This window comes from Bubalus kerabau, chromosome 11, assembly GCF_029407905.1.
Source record: "Bubalus kerabau isolate K-KA32 ecotype Philippines breed swamp buffalo chromosome 11, PCC_UOA_SB_1v2, whole genome shotgun sequence".
Lineage (NCBI taxonomy): Eukaryota > Metazoa > Chordata > Mammalia > Artiodactyla > Bovidae > Bubalus > Bubalus kerabau.
In genome coordinates this window covers 39,950,973-39,957,500 of record NC_073634.1, presented here as the reverse complement: position 1 = coordinate 39,957,500, position 6,528 = coordinate 39,950,973, and the positions used below count along the sequence as shown (strand labels likewise).

At 49.9% G+C, this 6,528-nt stretch overlaps 1 protein-coding gene across 3 annotated transcripts in view; it reads right to left on the bottom strand.

The window, feature by feature from the left end:
- SPTBN1 (spectrin beta, non-erythrocytic 1) overlaps positions 1-6,064 on the bottom strand; it is a 212,922-nt gene extending 206,858 nt beyond the window's left edge. The window contains exon 1 of one of the 3 annotated variants that reach the window (XM_055540110.1): positions 5,919-6,064. The gene's annotated coding sequence lies outside the window, so the exon portion shown is untranslated. Of the gene's footprint in view, positions 1-4,054; positions 4,424-4,750; positions 4,977-5,918 lie in introns of those variants that run through there. The other 2 variants (XM_055540109.1, XM_055540111.1) reach the window with 2 other exon arrangements.
- Positions 6,065-6,528: the final 464 nt, after the last annotated feature.

Here is a 6,528-nt window from a genome sequence, read left to right as displayed (position 1 = left end):
ATATAATCAGTACAATCACTCTGGCATTATCTAGCAAGGTTGGTGATGCACATACCCTATGATCTGGCAAATTTCATTCCTGAGAAGGAGAGAAAAATAACATGTTTGTGTGCATATGCATGTACCCCTACATACTTAATAAGAGACATGCAGAGGACCCATTCATAGCTGTCCTTTTATAAAAGAAAAAAGAAAAAAACTAGAATCAATCCAAATCTCCATCTACAGTAGAAAGAATAAATAAATCATGATGGAATACTACACAGCAATGAAAATGAATGAACTACAGCAACAAAATGAATGAGTCTCAGGAATGTTAATCTAAAAGGACAAGTCACAGAATACGAAAAGTATAATTTCATTTATATAATATAAAGTTCAGAAACATGCAAAAATAAGTAAGAATTTTAAAAAGGATAGCCCATAAAGAAGATCAAAGGAATGATAAACACAAAATTCAGGGCTGTGGTTGTTTCAGATGGGATGATAGGGGGGGCACATGGGTGACTCTGAATGTATGACAGTTTCTTCTTCTTGAACTAGGTGCTAACTGCCTGTGTGTTCACTGGTTTATGATTCAGTAGCATCTTTTATGAGCATTATTCTGTATATACAAATCACTTAATAAAAAACAACTGTAAGGGGGGAAAAATGAGCCAGAAGGTCAGGATATTGAATATACCAGGAAAAACAGCTGATAAGAGAAAACAAGATGCCAGAGGTAGAGCTCAGGGGTTTAGCTTCCTGGACTCCAGTTTTGCTGTCTCAAAGCTAACACCATCTTCTGGAGAAGGAGGAGAAGATTGTTTTTTTCAACTTTAGAGGTGTTTTAGAAAAGAACCTAAAGAAATTGACTAGTCTAAATAAACATAATATTAATAAATAGAACTCTTCCTCCTAAAAGTTACAGAAGAACTTTAAAAAGTATTTCTGTATTATATATAGTATGTGTATCAATTTCTTAATGATGCAAGGGGGGAAATGTGCTGATACTTCAGCAAAAGAGAAGCAAAATACTAGAAGGAACCTTTTGATATGGAGGTCCCTTAGCTGAAGGTGTAGAGCAGTTTTTTGATTTAATGTGCATACAAATCACTTAGGGGTCATGTTAAAATGCAAATGCTATTTGGGAGGACTGGGCCTCTAAGAATTTGCATATGCAACAAGCTCCCACTTTGTAAATGATCTTGTGCTGAACCTCAGGATGATAGTGAGACATCATGAAAATGCCTTCTCTGGTGATGTTTAAAAATATAAATATAAGAGTAGAGATAGTTTCATTCTGCCCCCAAAGTAGAGACTGATGACGTTATTCCTACATTACAAAAACTTGGATACAGGACACCTGTATCCAAAAATCCAGAATACTTAACTAGGTCTTTTGCAAAGAGAAGGTGCTTTGGGAAAACAGCAAAGACTGAAAATTTACAAGAGAACTCCATGAGAGGTTTTACTCACCTCCAGAGATCTAAAGAAGTAGCTCTTCCAGCCTAGGTATTAGCTCTTTTCTTATGGAATAATGGTTTACATTCCCAACAGTCTCAATAGAAGAAACCAGGACAACCATAAACGATATTCACAGAGCATTAATTAAGCCTTGATTATGATGCAGATAGTGGTGGCGAGAACAACATAATTATGGAGCATCACATCACTGCATGTAAAAAAATATATATGTTGAGCTTTAAAATTCTAAGAGTATGCTTTTAAAATGAAAAGTTTACTATCTCAATAAAAATATCAAATAATTTCCACCTGTCATGTCTATGTTTGTTTAGTAGTACTTAAAATCCTCCCATCTCAAAATAGTACTTCTACATGAAAAGTCATACATCCATACAGCAAGACAAAATAACCACTCCAATACTCTTCCAGGCTGCCACTGTCAAGTCTCTGCTAAGGATGTGTCTGTCACAAGGGGAGCAAGGTCTTGTCCCTTGCTCCAACAACATCACAGACAGTTGTTACTACTCTCATCCAAGGGCTGCTCTTTACTGAAAGCCTGCACAGCAGGAGACCACCAAGTGACAGCATTTTCTTCACTGGCCTGATGCTTCTCATTCTCTCTGATGAAGGTTCTGGTCAGACCAGAGCCAACAGAGCTACAAAGAGCTTGACCTAATGGAATTCTGCACCTGGTTAAGTCAGAACAGCTAAACCTCTGGTGACATCAACACAGGATATATTCTTACAACATAGTAAATGCAAAATGTTTGGATAATCCATGGAAACAATACTCCCAAACATTTCAATGCAACATGATTTTATACAACCAGCACAACAACGAAGCCCAAATCTAAAAAATTCTATATTTTAATGGCCCTCTATTACTGAAACTCAAAATGAGGCACGCAAACCACACAATCTGCAGTAGATTCTACTTCTGTGGCTGGTCTACAGAAAATCAAATGCCATTAACCTGAACTAGAGATCTAAAAAATAAAAGCAGACACACCCTTGCTTTGAAACACTGATCTTCCCTTCCAGTTAGCATACTGAAATTCCCTTTTCACCTCTACATTCTAGAAGAGGGGGGAGGAGGGGTGCACAATCTGAAATGTATCCCATTGGCCATCCCACACTGAACTGTAGAAGCGGCATTTAGAAGGGAAATTCCTTGTGTACTACCCCAGACTAAATAGACAAGGACGCTGGAACGTCTCCTTCTAACCAGATAGAGCCACACAGGCCTTAGTGGTCTGCCCTTCTCCACCCGGTCCCCATCTGCAAAAAAAAATGTGTATAAAAATATACATACATATAAACAAACAAACGCAGTCAGTTACTACCACAATCCCACTATTCATGACGGAAGACAACCCGTCTATCGAAACCAACCTGAATACCAATGTACCATCAATCATAACACTCATTTACTAAATAATCCTTAATAAAGAATCCAAATATGTCATTGTATTTGAATACAGAAAAAGCAAACGACTAAAACAAAGCAAATACAGGTTAAAGAAATCATTTACCATCTGTCAAAAACGTATGCAAATTCCTTTTAAAACAATCTACTGCATGTTAATATCTTTTAAAAATATCTCAGGGACATATGAACTAAAATATATCAACTGTTTCATTTCAAAAAATGGTTTCCTATAGGAAAAATTCATACTCGGTGTTGATCAAAGAGGTACTGTAATGCCGTAGCTGTAACGCTTCAATTAATAAATACCAACTTTCCACATATGATGAAATTGATGGAGAGTTGGGTTTTGGTTTACGGATTACAGGTGATCCACCAAAAGACGCTGAGACTCCCAATACAGACTGCACCATGGCCTCCGCACACCGCTGGGGCCGGGTCCTCCCCGCAGCCCCTCCCTACGGAGGCTCAGGTCCCTCGGTTAGAGATTACATTCCGGTCCGCAGCCGCAGGCCGACTCCCTCTGCCCCGCATTAGCACTGCAGGACACCCCTTCATCCCAGAACGGCCAACAGGCGAGGCAGCCGGGGGTCACCCCAAGAGAAGCCTCCCCCCCTCACAGCTAGGTGACCTGGTCCTCCTGACGCCCCATCCAGCTGAAGCAGCATGACAAGGTAGAAGCGGCTCCGGGTCTCAGCCAAGGGCAGCCCTGGGCCTGGGTGGGGCCGGGCGGGGGCCGCAGACGCCCAGTGGCCGTGCCAAGCCCCGCCAGCGAGAAGCAGGGGAGGCTGCGATACTGCTGCATTGTGCTGCATCACGGCGAAGGCAACGGGAGCCATCCATCTTGCCAAAAAATCACATCCCCGTCCAGATAAACCCTACTGAATCCATTTTCCTCCTCCGCCGAAGCACCCCCCACACTCGCCCTCTCCTCACTCACTATCTCGCCCGGCTTTTGACTGGAAAAATAACGGGCACAGCTTGTGTACCGAGCCCCACAACACTCCTCCTCCCCCCACCCCTATCTGATGGCAGGCACTTGGCATCTTTCCTATCACAAAAACAAAGGGAAGGCTCCCCGCAAAAGAGGGCCGCGGGCGTGGTGTGAGGGCTGATGACCAGAGGGGCTTTCAGCCCACATCCCCAAAGTCAGGCCCGGAGGGTCCCCGCGTTGGCACAAACCTGTTGAAGAGAGGGTGGCAGGAGCTGAAGGGCGGGCGCAGCGGCAGCTCCGCGCCCCGAGGCGGCTCCCGCCCAGCCCTGGGAGAGCAGGGACCGCAGGGAGGGCGGGGGGCGGGAGTGAGGATGGGCGGGAGTGGGGGCGCCGGGCCGCCGCCTCCGGTTCAGCTGCAGCGCGGCGCAGCCGGGACCACGCCTGGCCGCATCCCCCGTACCGTTACGCTCAGAGCCCGGCCCTGTCAACGCCGCCCCCGCTCGCCACCAGCCGGGGCTAGAGGGAGGGCACCTGAAAATATACCCTTGCGTCTGCCCACTCCGCAACCACCCCCGCGCAGCGGCCCCCAGCTGGAGGGAAGAGGCGGCGGAGGGAGGAACGAGGAATCGGCCCCGATACGTCCGGGGATGAGGCTAGGCGGCCGCGGTGCGCACCGCGGATGTGCAGCCACCTCACTGCAGCCCGCCGACCCCCGCCCCGCACCGCCCGAGTACTCAGAAGCACTGGGGACCCGGCTCCCCGCGCCGCCCCCGCCCGGGTTCTGCAGCTTCCCTGCCCCCACGCCGCTCCCCGGGCGTAGGGCAGCGGCGGGGCAGCGGCGTCCTCCCGGCCTGGGCCCGCGCCCCTCCTCCCGCCGCCCCGGAGCCAGCCCGGGAGGCAGCCCCAGTGAGTTGGCATCTTCCAGCCTCCGGCCCCCTACCTACCTCCCGCGGATAGGGGGGGTGGGGGCGCCGGGGTCCCGTCCTCCTCCCGCTCCTCGGCGGCCGGGCGGGTGGGCCGGGAAGCGACTCCGCGGGGCTGTCCGCGGCTGGGGCCGGGGCTCACAGGACGGGACCAGTGGGCGCTGCTGCGCGGGGCTGCGCGCTCGCTCCGGGCGGAGAGGCGGCCGAGGGAGGGACTGGAGGAATCCGCAGCCTGCACGGCAACAGCTGCACTGATTCCGGGGGCTGGGCTGGAGCGCGGGGCGGGGGGAGGAGGGGAGGGAGCTGCAGGGAGGGGGCGAGGGGCGGGGAGAGGAGCGCGCGGACGCGGACGGGCGGGCGCCGGGCGCGCGCACACTCGCGCGCTCACACTCTCTCTCCCGCACACCCTCCACCCCGCCCCTGGGCTCCTCCCTCCTCGTTTGCTCGCTAGCGCCGGACCTCTGCGCTCGTCCAGAGGCCCGCAGTCGCCCACCCGGCGCCTGTTCCGCGCGCGACCCGAACCTCGGGCGCGTCCACGCTCTTCCCGCGGAGGCTCTGCCCTGGCCCAGCGCCAACCTTGTCCCCTGCCGCCGGTACTGGCCGGGGCTGGCCTGGGCAGGGTGGGCATAGACGCCGCGCTCTCCGAGCCAAGGGACGGTGGGGGCTTTGTCCCCACAGCCGGCGAAGTCCAATTTCACGTTTCATTTGAGGCTAATTCGATTATCGCCATGGAAAGGGGCAGCCTAATTTTCTACGTGACTTGTGCAGCCTCTTTTTGCCCGCGACGTTAGCGTTTGAAACGCGATGGAGAGAGCGTGTGGAGGGAGGCTTTGGAAAGTCGTTTGGTTGGCTTAGTTTTAGATCTAGGTGGTGATGCCTTATAGGTTTTGCCCGGCCTGATGAAGAGCGATGGTGACGAACCTGGGTGATGGAAGGACAGCGGTTGTTGCTCGGCGATGTCAACATCTTCGTCCTTCATGAGTGATTTTTCACCCTTTCCCTCGCGGTAGCTGTAATAGACCCCACAAGTGGTTCGTGCAACTCTTGCCTCCCTCGCCTGACGCCCCAACGCTCACTTTAGCCTGGTTCGGGTGCCCTTCCCGAGCCGCTCCTGGGGAGTGGGGGCGTCCCCGGTGCACTGGCGACCCCGCGATGGCGGGAGGGCTGAGTTCTCCTCTTACCCACATACCGTGAGACGGACACCGGACGTTTCCTCGAGATTCGGCGAGTGTGCGAGCAGGTTCTCAACCAGTTTGCTCACCCTGTCAATCCCTCAGGCTATGTAGAAATTCTGGAACCGCCACTATTGAGGAGAAAAGATGGTGTCATCACCAGGACCACAAATAGAAACGCTCTTCAGAAAACAGTCTGGAGAAACTGACTTTCTGCCTGCTCTGTAAGTGCCCAAGGCGGCAGTGTAAACCTTCCGAGGGAAGAGGCCTTTCTCCGTTGTTTGTTTTTAAAGCCTTAAGGCTTTTCTCCTGAAGATATGACCCTCAAACCCTAAATTAAAAAAAAAAAAAAAAACTTAATAATAACAATAATAATAGACCATGAGAGATGTATAAATCAACCAGGTCCACTGATTTGCGATCATGCTTATATCTCAAATCAGTGGACCTGGTAGATTTACTATATTTTTGTATGTAGTTTTAATGAATGTTTAAAAATAAAACTAAACAAAATCATCTCAGCAAAGTGAAGATGATCCTTCCTTTCAGGCCTTCACCATATGTTTGAATGTTTGACCAAAGTTTATATTGGAACTGTATGAAAAAAATTGAGGAAGGCAAATAATT